This window comes from Taudactylus pleione, unplaced genomic scaffold (assembly GCF_031769625.1).
Source record: "Taudactylus pleione unplaced genomic scaffold, aTauple2 ptg001370l, whole genome shotgun sequence".
Lineage (NCBI taxonomy): Eukaryota > Metazoa > Chordata > Amphibia > Anura > Myobatrachidae > Taudactylus > Taudactylus pleione.
Genome location: NW_028285770.1, coordinates 1,689,974 through 1,703,631, shown reverse-complemented (window position 1 = coordinate 1,703,631; position 13,658 = coordinate 1,689,974). Strand labels below are relative to the sequence as shown.

Below are 13,658 nucleotides of genomic sequence, written 5' to 3'. Positions count from 1 at the left end.
CTGGAAGGAATGACAGTAACATCACAGCCAGTAGACACACTTGCACCTGAACAGTTACACATCCTCACCAATCCCACACCACAGCAAACACATCCTTACCCCACATATCATACACAACCACAGGTCTCATGCTACCCACAAACTTCATACCTCCCACCATACCCTTATCCTCCATATCCTTACCCATACCCACCATCTTTTCCTCTTGCTCAACTCCCACAACAATCCTTTCATCCACCCCGTTCAAAAAGATGTTTTAACTGTCACCAAGTGGGACACATAAGTAAGTACTGCAAAGTGAAGAACACCACACATGAACACGAGTTTCCCATGGGTTCATAGGCAACCCCAGTATCTTCTCCCCGGCCTTATATGACTGTTTACAATCTTTTCAACCTGCCAATGGATCTGTTCTAATGTAAAATGTGGATGATTTATTGTTGTATTTAGGTCATGTTTAAATGATATTAAACTGTTGTGCTTTATCTCCCACTCATAGGACACAAGGTTGCTAAGGATAAACGGCAGCCATGCCAGGCTAAGGTCGAATACTCGGAATACTATCCAACCCAGAGCCCCAGGCATTATTTACAGCGGTAGCTATTAATAACAAGATTTAATTGCAGGAACCTGTATGCAGATACTATATCCCTAGAATTATTTAAAAAAATGATAGGGGGACTTATTTTACAGGTGACTTTTCCAAGAACATGTGTAAGGTAATGGGTAATAACAGTAAGATTATCCCAGACTGTCTTTTGCTTTATTTGTCCCCCTTTGAGATACTGTTCAAACAGGCACCCTCATGTGAAAATATGATAATGAGGTTACTGTGCAGGGTCTCACAAAGATGAATGAGAATAACAGAAATTGAAAGTGTTATTAACTAACATGTCTAATGCAAACTGTCATGATGTCAAACCTGGAGAATTTGTTATGATCCAAAATTTTTTTTAGCTCAGGTTGTTTGACTGATCGGTGGAAAGGTCCGTATCTGACGATACCACATCCTCAAAGGGTGGCCGGGGAAGATACATGGGTCCATTCCACTCACTATAGGGAGGTTAACCAATCGGTGGAGATACAAGGCAGAGACAAGGCCGATAACGTGGACCTGTCGATTGCGAGCTTGTGCCGGGAGGATTAAAAAGGTGATGGTGAGATACCTGAGCTAAAGAAATGTGTAGATCAGTGCTTCCAGCATTGGAGTGGTCTGCTGTGGTCATCCTAGTTCTCTTTTCCAGAGTTTCTGTCGTGATGATCTGTTTGGGGATACTCAGTCTCTGTGATGGAGGACCGATTGAGGAAATGGGAGCTGATGGCAGTGCTGATGGAGTGGAGTCAGGAGGAATGCAATGCCAATCAGGGGAGTGTCTGACCAATCTTAGTACTGTTGTTGTTAAGAGAGCTGTCATTCCGGATACTCGGGGCCGGTGTGGAGGTTTATCGTCTGAAGATTGATGTATTTGTGAGCTTTGTGGGTCCCTAGTTGATGAGAACTGTATCCAACAGTGCCAACATAAATATAACCCATACTGGGGTGGGTATCCTTTAGAGTATTATCATAGCATGGTAGGCAAAGTGTTAAATCAAACTGATTGCTGGGTGTGTTCACATGTGCCACAGGGACAGCATAATGTAGGGTTGGTGCCATTTCCTCTGAATATCACGGAAATTTTAGAATTACAAAAAGGGAAAACATTGGATGGAAAATTTCTCTTATCCAAACCACCTCATTTCAAACTATATCAATTCCAAGTAGATAGATCACTTTTGTGTTTAATCATAACCAACTCCAATAAACCCGGGAGTTGGGAAGTGACGGGGAATGATCAGACGATGACCTTCTCACAAAGAGCTCATAATGAGTCCATAAACCATGATCTGTTACGCTCAATTAAATCTAGTGGGAAACATTTTAAAAAATTATTGGTAAGGTGCCAGATGGTTATTGTGCTAAAATAATACAGCCAGAAACTTACATGTACCAGATGGAAGACCCAGAAATAGGATTGTTTGCAAGGGAAATGTGCTTAATGATAATGATGCATACCATTCCAATTGTTCTCCCTGATAATGTATATTTTATATGTGGAAGAAAAGCGTATAAGTGTCTCTCCCCGAGTTCTGAAGGTTTGTGTTACCTGGGAAGAGTAGTCCCAGAAGTTATGACCCTCACACATGTTGAAATGCTTGGTATATATAAAAACACACCGTCACCATATCTTCACACACAATATGAACACGGGCAAACGAAATATGATACCTGGTGACGTGCATAAAGCCACTCAGTTAATTAGTGAGACAACTGGCTTTCAAGTTTTAGTCGCACTGGATCCCACCAGGATTGCTCGGGGTACATTAAATTTTAGATATATTCAGGAACTTGCTAAATTGATAGATAATATCACCGAGATGTACGATGACACATTCAGGTATACAGGGAGAGAATTGCAAGCATATAAGAAAGAACTGGTGCAACACAGGCTAGTGTTGAACTAATTAACTGTTACTGGAGGGTATTGCGTAACGTTAGCGACCCAATTTGGAGTAAAATGTTGCACCTATGTCACCAATGATACCAGCGACCCCAAGGAGGTGATAGATCGAAAGATGGATGAAATTCTGCAGCTAAAATGGGAGTTTTGTAAGAACCATAATGCTTCAGTGGCTGAAGTAGGGGAGATGATAGAAGAATGGGTTTCATGGCTGAACCCAGTGAAATGGTTCTCAGGTCTAGGGGAATGGGTCCAGGAAGTGATCGCCAGCATAGGCAAATTCTTGATCCTTATACTAATTGTCATAATAATTGGCATATGCGTCCGGTGTGTTCCTATTGTGTTGAAGTGTGGAAAATGTAAAAATAGAGTAAAATGCAAGAACGAAATTATGATGGTGGTCGGTATGAATACCAACGTAAATACAGAACTGCATTACAACCCTGAACTAGGAAATACCATAATTTAATGTATTATATTTAGACATGCATAGAATGTATTATTGAAATGTTATTTTTAAAACACCTCAGATAATGTAAAGTCTAAATTCCCCTTCAAGACTGCTTTTATAAGACTGGTGCATCCCCACACCTTTCACATGATCTTCCAAGATCCGCGGTGTGCGTATAATAGTAGTTTTATGTCCCCACTCAGAGACACATTATTGATAGATTAAGAACCACCTTGTGCCATCCCATAATAACACTAAATAATATGTAAATGTAAGCCTAAATTAAATTCTAATAGCATGTTGTTCGCTATCAAAGGGTGGACTGTCGAAGCTGGATAATTGGCTGAGACAAGATCAGTTTAAAATTGAATCGCAGCGACGCCATCTTGCGACTGGCCGCAAGATGCCATCTTGGAAATAAGATCGCAAGATGCCATTCTGCGAATGGCCGCCCAAGCGCCATTTTAGATAAACTCACAATTAAGTACATATGGCGATATTACTATTAGCACCATGCGATTGCATCTTTCACCATTTCTCTAATACACAATTGCGCTGTTACCTAGTCGCATATTAGCGAATGCATAAGATCCTATATGAAAACGCTGTTTATTAGCTTTATGCGTACGCATCTGTTCCAAGTTAACTAGCGTCTTTACATCACACCCCGCATACTTACACATTACATATTCACATAAAAGTTTTAATAAGCTTTAAGGTATAAGATTTAAGTTTGTTCATTTAGTATAAATGCTGTGAAATAAAGATTATTTGGTAATTAAGGTTTTATACATGATAAGTAAGCCATGTTTGGTATTGTACTGATGCGTACTCTTTCAACAGTATTCTGGTATTATCAGTGTGGAGATCGCATCATGCATTCTCAACTTATGGACCGCAGAGACTTCAAGCAACAAAATGTATATTATATGAACAACTGTTAGGATGTTGCATGAGGCGGGAAACCAGAGATCCCCAGTTGTTGGAGGCTGGGTTATGTCTATTTGAATCAGCCTGTTAAATGCTCTGTAACAGATGCATCCCCCTTAGGAACTAATGGCATCAGCACCAAACTTCTCTATTGTGTTGTCTATTCCTGGGGGGTATAAATATGTGTGCTCCAACACTGGGTCTTAGTCTTCTTGCTGTATGCTGATTGACGAGGGTTTCTTGCTGATGCCTACATCTGGTTCGGAAGCACTGCGAATGTATACTGTACTTGGGTCTGTATAATTCCTTTGCGCTGAATTGTGTTTGGATCAATAGCGTGTAACTGACTGTACTTTACTTGAATAATACTTTGTGCTTTGGAACCACATGTTCTAAGTCTGGAGTCTTTATTTACTGCATAAACTGCGTACGCAAATTAGCGTCATCCTTAGAAGGTATAGGCAGGATATTAGAAGGTATAGGCAGGATACTAGAAGGTATAGGAAGGTGTATAGAGGTTCTAATTCAGTATCGTTAAAACTGAAGTAGCAGACTTTGTGAAAACCAATACTTGTGTCATTCTCAAAACTTTTGTTCATGGCTGTACTTGTTAATGTAGAGTAAGTAGCAAAAACTGCGCTCTTACTTTGTATTTTACGTGGAACTGCGTGTACATTGATATATGTGCAACTCAGCATTGTGCTAACATGTGGCTGCAATGAGATACATCATACGGAGAAGGGTCAGGAATTAATGGGGGTATTGGGGTATCATTCCGAGGGTGCCAGGAAGGAAATATAGGGGTCGCGCTCACCCTGGTTGTTTTTTTCACAAGCTGTCTGATAGTTGGTAGTTTTTGGTTCGGAGCTCCAGCAGCTGAGCCTATTACAAGAGAAAGAGTTACCATATACAATATATAGCTTGATGAGGGTAGCAGCTTGATGTGGTTATGCATTAAGTGTGGTTAAAATCATATGTGCTTTCTGAACAGTTAAATAACATTTATTCTGCATGAACTTCACTGAATAGGGGCTTATCATCTCTCTTTTCATCCCAGGTATGTGATTGTTCTTGCTGAGTACAACTGCCAGAGTCTGCATTAACCACCATGCACCCTCAGCTATATAGGCAATTGCATGTTTACAGTATGATTTACCGACAGCGGCATTCCGGCAGGACTAAAAATCCTGATCGTCCCCAGGTAAGTATTTTCTAACCTACTCTACCCCCTAACCACTCGGGGTGGTAATAGGAGCAGACACTGAAGCAGATTTAAAAATAAACGTGGAGTTTTTAATGAGTGGCTTAACAGACATGAATGTGGTAAAACAGAAAGTCCGGATATAGCACTAAAGTGCACTTGGGAACTGCAGTGAGGCAATGGGAAAAAGTCCAGGTAGTGATAACAGAAGGCAGTCCAGTATTCCAGGTCTTGTGAGGCTGAAATGAATTGTGGCTGAAGAAATAATATCCAGAGGAAGGTGCAAGTGGAGGCAAGGTGAAGGGTAACAGCTGACACCAGTACTCAGGCAATGGGGGAGGCAAAAGGAGGAGGCAGTGGAAGTCCAGCAGGGTAAGGATCAGGTTAGGTGAAGCAGGCTTAGGCAGAGATCCAACAGGCAGGCGGACAAGCTCAGGAACTCTTTCAGCTTGCGCTGAGAAATACGTTGCACTTGCAATGCAAGGGAACTCTGAACTCCTTTTTATACCCAGTGCCCAGCCATGAGTGGTCAGAGAGTGAGCATGTGACACGCCAGGATTGGGGAACTAGATCACATGGCCAAAAGCAAGATGGCGGAGCCCATGCTGGAGCGGAATGGAAACACTGCCAGGCCTACCCAGCACAGAGTGACAATATGCCCACACAGGACCGCGCACAGCCAATGCTCCCCGCCAGGCACCAGCACCACCACCAGACGCCCCCTGCCATAACATCTGCACAGGTAACACCCGCCAACCACCATGCCGAGAAACTCTGGTCGTGACACCCCCCCGCGGCTGTCTGCGCCCGTCACCTGGCTTACCTTCGATCGGTAAGCAGGGTGTTGGGCTCCCGACGTAGGGAAAATGACAGGGTTCCCGACGCCTGTCATTTAACCCTTGCCAGGATTATACAGTCTGGAAGCCGGCGGTCGGGATTCAGTCCATCAGCTTCCTGACTGTTTCCCACTAAAATGTGCCTTATGGAATGCATGCTCTATCTGCAATAAGCTAACAGCCATCCATGACCTCTTTATTTCAACTAACCTCAACCTTCTGGCAATAACAGAAACATGGCTTACACAATCAGACACTGTCTCCCCTGAACTTTCACATAGTAACCTACACTTCTCACACACCTCCAGGCCTGGTAATTGTAAAGGAGGCGGGGTAGGAATATTCCCAATCTTTTGCATACACAGTTCTCCCACAGGTACCTTCACTCACATTTACATCATTTGAAGTACATTCTATCAGGACTTTCACCCCTTTCTCTCTTCGAGTTGCTGTTATCTATCGCCCACCTGGGCCACCTTAATTTCTGGAACACTTTCCTGCCTGACTCCCTCACTTTCTATCTTCAGACATCTCCACCATCGTTATGGGTGATTTCAATATCGCCATTGACAGTCCACAATCTCCTCATGCCTCCAAACTACTCTCTTTAACCTACTCTCTTGGCTTCTCGCAATGGACTGAGGGCCTGATTCAGAGCCGGACGCTCTGACCAGAGCGCTCGTTCTGAATCAGGGCCGGCCTAGCTTAAAATGGTGCGGCCTCCTGGCCTCTCACATAGCTGTGGGTGACCACCCACAGCTTATGCGAGCGGCCAAAAAGATGGTTGCAATGGTCAAGACCATCGCAACCATCAGGCTTGCGACGAGACCCTTGTGGTAGGGTCTCGTCTGCCGCAAGCCCGGAGTGCTTTTGGCTCTATCAGAGCCCAAAACACTCCCACTGACATCACTAGTGATGTCAGTGGGGCCGGACCCAGACGGTAGGCGTTCCTATGGGAACGCTTCCGTCTGGGCAGCCACGCCTCCGGCACGCCCACCAAAGGGGGCGTGCTGTCACTCACCATCGACAGCACGCCCCCTTTGGTGCGAGACCCCAAGCGACGGCTTCCCCGTCGCTTGCCGGGTCTTGCGCACGACGGAAGCGCTTCCGTCGTGCAAATGCGCATTTGGGTAACATAGACCCGCTTGCGAGTGTACAGCGCTCGCCAGCGGGTCTGAATGAGACCCTGACACCTCTACTCATCAGGATGGCCACTGCCTTGATCTTGTATTCACCAGACTATGCTCAGCTTCTGATTTCACTAATGCTCCTTTCCCTCTCTCAGATCACAACCTTATCATCTGCACACTCTCCTCCATTACATCAACATCATTGAAATCAACCAAACCTAGAACCCGCAGAAATATTAATGCTATTAATCTTCAACAACTATCTACCGTATATACTCGAGTAGAAGTCAACCCGAATATAAGCCGAGGTACCTAATTTTACCACGAAAAACTGGGAAAACTTATTGACTCGAGTATAAGCCTAGGGTGGGAAATGCAGCAGCTACTGGTAGTAATCCCCCCCTGGTACTGTCCCCAGTAGTAATCCCCCCCTGGTAGTGCCCCCAGTAGTAATCCCCCCCCCTGGTAGTGCCCCCAGTAGTAATATCCCCCCATGGTAGTGCCCCCAGTAGTAATACCCTCCCTGGTAGTGCCCCAGTAGTAATACCCTCCCTGGTAGTGCCCCAGTAGCAATATCCCCCCCTGGTAGTGCCCCCAGTATTAATCCCCCCCTGGTAGTGCCCCCAGTAGCAATATCCCCCCCTGGTAGTGCCCCCAGTAGCAACATCCCCCCCTGGTAGTGCTCCCAGTATTAATCCCCCCCCCTGGTAGTGCCCCCAGTAGCAATATCCCCCCCTGGTAGTGCCCCCAGTAGCAATATCCCCCCTGGTAGTGCCCCCAGTAGCAACATCCCCCCTAGTAGTGCCCCGAGTATTCCCCCCTCCCTGGTAGTGCCCCCAGTAGCAACATCCCCCCCCTGGTAGTTCCCCCATTATTAATCCCCCCCCTCTGGTAGTGCCCCCAGTAGCGATATCCCCCCCCCTGGTAGTACCCCCCGGTAGTAGCCCCCCCAGTAGAAAGAAATGTAAAAAAAAAAAACACTTACCTGTAACCCCGCTCCTGGTCCCGACGCTGCTACAGGCTCCTCCGCCGCTTTGCATAATGGGAGAGACGTTGTCATGATGACGTCTCTCCCATTACCCACTGCGGGAGCCGGAAGATGGCTCCCGCAGTGGGAGCAGCAGTAGCCGCTGAGAGTCTGACAGACTCTCAGCGGCTGCTGATTATACCAAACACATAGCTGCCGACTCCGGCGGCTGTGTGTTTGGCAGTGTGTAGCGCTGACCGAACTCCGTCCGGTCAGCGCTACACACGCGGTGCAGGCTGTGTCACAGTGACACAGTCTGCACCGTGGCCCGCATGGTACGCTACTCAGCAGCGTACCATGCGGGCATGACTCGAGTATAAGCCGAGGGGGTACTTTTTCATCACAAAAAATGTGCTGAAAAACTCGGCTTATACTCGAGTATATACGGTACCTCTCTACAACAACAACTTTCACCAATTTCTACACTCACTTCTACTGAGACTGCTGCATCACCCCTAAACCAGATTCTATAAAAAGCCCTTGATGAAGTAGCTCCAGCTACCCATCACATACCAGGTAATTTAGACGTCAACCATGGCATTCTACGTTAACAAGGCATCTACAAAAACTCTCACTTAAAGTTGAACATCAGTGGTGAAAGTCTCATACTCCAAGTGACTTCCTCACATATAAGACTATCTACAACTCTTATCGTACTGCTCTGGACACTGCCAAACAAACATATTTCTATATCAAACATAAACAATCTCTAATCTCTGCTCAAGCCTCTAACCCCAAGTGACTTTTTAATACATTTAAACTGCTTCTTACCCATCCATCACCCAAACCACCTGCTACTATCAGTGTGTAAGATCTTGCTTCCTATTTTAGGGACAAGATTGATAAGATCCGAAATTAAATGGTAGGCTCTTCCTCAGCTAGTGACCTGCTCAATTCCCTACCTGAACCCTCTGGCACATTCTCTTCATTTGATCTCACAAATGAAAGTGAAGTATCTACACTCTTCTCATCCTCCTACTCTATTACCTCTCCTCAATATCCTATAACCTCACAAATCAGTAAAGCTCTGTCTCCTGTGCTTATTCCAACCCTAACTAAAATTTGTAATCTCTTTCTCTCTACTGGCAACTTTAGAACACTGTTCAAGCATGCAGTGATTACTCCCATTCTAACACGCTCTCAAATTACCATGCTATCTCCCAGCTCCCATGCCCCTCCAAGCTACTTGAGAGACTTGTCTACACCCACTTCACACACTTTAACTCGCACAACTTATTGGACCCACTTCAGTCCAGCTTTCGTTCCCAACACTCCACAGCGACAGCACTGACTAAGGTAGTAAATGATCTCATCACTGCCAAGGCTAAAGGCCATTACTCACTCCTAATTCTTCATGATCTCTCTCTGCTGCTTTTGACACTGTTAACCACTCTCTTCTCATACAAACACTGCAATCCCTAGGTCTTAAGGACACAGCTCTTTCTTGGTTCTCTTCCTACCTATCTGATCGCTCTTTTACTATTAGTTTTTCTGATTCTGCCTCCTCTTCGCTACCTCTATCAGTTGGAGTACCGCAAGGCTCTGTCTTAGGTCCCCTGCTATTCCCAATCTATACCACCTCTCTTGGCAAACTAATCCACTCTTTTGGATTTCAGCACCATCTGTATGCGGATGATACTCAAATCTATCTATTCACCCCAGATTTATCACCATCTGTATTGGTCCGTGTCACTGAATGTCTTTCTGCCATTTCATCTTATATGTGATCATCTCCACCTGAAACTTAATATTTCTAAAACAGAATTAATTATATCTCCACCGGCCAATAACAGTTACCAACCTGATCTCTCTATCACTGTTGATAACTCGACCATCCACCCTGCCCCACAAGCTCGCTGCCTTGGTGTCATCCTTGACTCTGAACTGTCCTTTGTTCCCAACATTCAATCTGTCTCAAAATCATGTTACATACATCTAAAACACACATTCAAAATTCAACCATATCTCACACAAGACACTGCAAAAACTCTAATCCATGCACTTATTATTTCCCGCATTGACTATTGCAATAGCCTCCTTACTGGTCTTCCCAAAAACAGGCTATCACCAATTCATTATGAATGCAGCTGCGAGGCTTATCCTCCTTGCAAAACGTTCATCGTCTGCTGCCCCACTCTGTCAGTCCCTCCATTGGTTGCCGGTTTTCTTCCATATTCAATACAAATTACTTTCACTTGCACATAAGGCTATTAACCAAACCACACCAACATACATCTCTTCACTCATCTCAAAATATCTCCCAACCCGACCTCTCTGCTCAGCACAAGATTTGCGTCTCTCATCCCCATGCATTACTTGCTCTCATTCACAGTTACAGGGTTTTCTTTGGGCTGCACCCACTCTATGGAATGCCCTACCTCGCACTATAAGACTAATAATCTAGTCTCCAATCCTTCAAGCGTTCCCTGAAAACTCACCTTTTCAGGCAAGCTTATCAGATTCCATAACCTCCCACATAACCTTCATAGCTTCCATATCTAATTACATCCCCTTTTACAGTCCACACACAACCTCACACATTGTCTTTCTCTCACATCCTCCTGACATTTGGTCGACATTCCTGTGTGACTGGATCATGCAGACAACCAAGAAATTGCATTCTGGCTGGACCAAAATGCAATATACAGTATAGCACCTATCCTTGTGTATCAATGCCTATTTCCCTATAGATTGTAAGCTTGCAAGCAGGGCCTTCCTACCTCTACATCTGTCTGTTATTACCCAGTTTTGTTCTATTAATGTTTACAATTGTAAAGCGCAACAGAATATGCTGCACTATATAAGAAACTGTTATTATTATTATTATTATTATTATTAATAATAATAATCAAATTGATAGTGATTACTGGTGTTTAATGTATATTAAAAAAAATAAACAATCAAACAGTGTAGCAAGCACCCACCCCCCAAAAAAGTAAACTGAGCACCAGCGCTCATAGCCTGAGCTGGGGGGAAGGAACAGTGACAGACTGGACTGGTTGCACTATTATGGGGAACCTGTAGCATTGTGGTCCCCTTGTCATAGTAGGACAAAGCCACAGCTTTTTCAGCATGTTCATAAGGAAATTTCCGGACTGAATGGCACAGTCCCCAAATCGGGACTGGCACACCAGAATGAAGATAGTAGAGACACAGTGATGCCCTCTCCTTTTCTTGCAGCTGTGGCTACTTTGTGCTGCTGCTGATGCCTGGCTGGATCCAGGAATATGGTGACCAGTTTGGAAAAGATTATACTATTCACCTCTAGGAAAGCAAAGCAACTAGTGATCACCCTGTGTCTCCCTCCCCATCAGCCCTGACATTAAAGTAGCACCCACGTTTAATATTTAGGCTTCTTTCCCGAAATTAAATTAATAGCATTTACACTAAATATGTTTATATCCCCCAACTAGCCCGAACACTAAATAACATCCAGGTTCAGGGGCGGATTGGGATGGGAAACCAGCCCGGGAAATTTCTGTTAGCAGCCCTAATGGGGGTGGAGTTTGATGAGGGGGTGGGGTCTGTGGAGGAGCGGGATACTCCCTCCTCATAGGGCCTGATTCTTATGCTGCGTACACACGGTACATTTAAACAGGACGCTATGAACGATAACGATATAGTTATCGTTCATCGCGTCCTGTTTCTGGCCCCCTCAAACAACCAAACGATGGTCGTTGCACGGGCACGAATGGTCAATATAGATATCGACCATCGCCCGTGCATGCAGGCCAACATGTTCGATATCGACCATGTTAGCCTATTTACTATAGATCGCGGGTCGTTATAGTAGTTGAGGGGTTGCTGCATGTGCTGGATGTTCGATCCAGCACATGCAGGACGATCAGATAATGATCGTTATCTGATAGTCTGACCGTGTGAACCCTCCATTAATCAGCGGCAGTTGCGCCCATTTCTGTGTCTTTTGCTGAATTGGTGCCTGTGACTTTATGCAAATGCTGCTACAAATCCCTTCCCTGGTGCACATCTGTGCACCTAAATGTGCAAGGACTGAGACGCCCACTGTCAGTGTCTATAGATGCTGCAATCATGATTTGTGCTTCTGTATACGCCACCATCGGTTACACCATTAAAACTTGCACCAGCCCTACGCTAAGTGCAGATCATCTGTCTGACTGTGGCCTCCAATGTGAGCGATTCAGCGTTTCTGTATGTATCCACTTCCAATAACACGCCTATGTCACTCCAATAACACCCCATACTATTGATATCGGCATCTGATTAGCCAACACCCTGTAACCACACACGTTCTCCCAAAACATTTCTAATACTCCTCAATATGTCTCCCATAATTTCTCTCAGTACACACAGCACCCCAAAATACCTTTCAGTATAAACAGTGTCATCCACCAAACTAGTCTGCAGTACACACATAATATATTACCCCCAGTACACACAGTACCCTATTGCCCCCAGTACACACAGCACCCCCATTTTACCCCTAGTAAACACACCTCCATATTACCCCTATATTGCCCCTACACCTCCATTTTACCCCATTACAAACAGCACCCCCATTTTACCCCATATAAAGACAACACCTCCATATTACCCCCCATTTTGCCCCCATAATACCCCAGTACACACAGTTCCCCCATATTACCCCCCAGTACACAGTGCCCCCGTATTACCCTTCAATACAGTGTCCCCTTCCCCATGTTACCCCCAATACACAGTGCCCCTTCCCCCATGTTACCCCCCCCTAATACATACAGTGCCCCCATGGTACCTGATTTTTTTTTCTTTCCTCCTGTAGAAAAGGCAGTGACTCAGGCGAGGAGTAGATCATCAGGAAGAGGAGGGCTTGGTAGGTTCAGCCCCAATATGTGCGGTGCCCTGTGCTGGCTGGGTCATTTAAGTTTGTGAGCAGTACAAGCTCACACCCGCGTGGCAGCCACGGACAAGGAGCAGGTCCCGCAGCACTCACACTGAAAGCCACCAGTGAGAAAGGGAGGGAGCGGGCACATGTGCAGTGGCTATAGAGACTGTGCTGCGCCGCGCTGGTGCCGTCAGTCACTGTCATAGTGACCAGACTGACATCTCCAGCGCTCGCCTTAGCTGCTGCTATAAGTCAGTGTATGACAGCACAGATATTTAACAGCCACTACCCGTTCCCTTTGTATTGCAGCTCGCACTGTGCTGCGTCTGCTCTGCTGCCTATATGTGCCTGTCACGGGAGGCGGGGCTGTCAGTGTTGAATGATGGCCCTGGGCTCCGCAAAGGCTTATGGGAGGAGCTGCTGCGGCTGGGCATGCGCAGCAGCTCCCCCATCGGCCATTTTTGTTTTTAATGTCACAAACCTTCTGCACCTGTGCAGAAGCTGTAAGCATCGGCAGCTGCGGGACTGGGGAACGGAGGCTCGGGGAAGGTGGTGAGTCATTGCTGTGTGGGCTTGGCGGCCACCGGCCACCAAGGGGACCGGCCCAGCGGGAACTGGCCCAGCATCCCGGCGGCCCAATCCGCCCCTGTCCAGGTTGCATAAATAGTCTTCTCCCTCAACTTGGCTCTGCATTCAATTAACCACTGACAGCAACTGGCCAATATTTTCACAAAAACCGTCAGGT

The 13,658-nt window shown here is 45.7% G+C and overlaps 1 long non-coding RNA gene across 1 annotated transcript; it reads left to right on the top strand.

Annotated features, from left to right (window-relative positions):
* Positions 1 to 4,444: 4,444 nt before the first annotated feature.
* On the top strand, positions 4,445 to 12,904 carry LOC148442988 (uncharacterized). The gene is made up of 3 exons (XR_015875759.1): positions 4,445 to 5,080; positions 5,593 to 5,822; positions 12,851 to 12,904. It is a non-coding gene; the product is annotated as an uncharacterized LOC148442988 (long non-coding RNA).
* Positions 12,905 to 13,658: the final 754 nt, after the last annotated feature.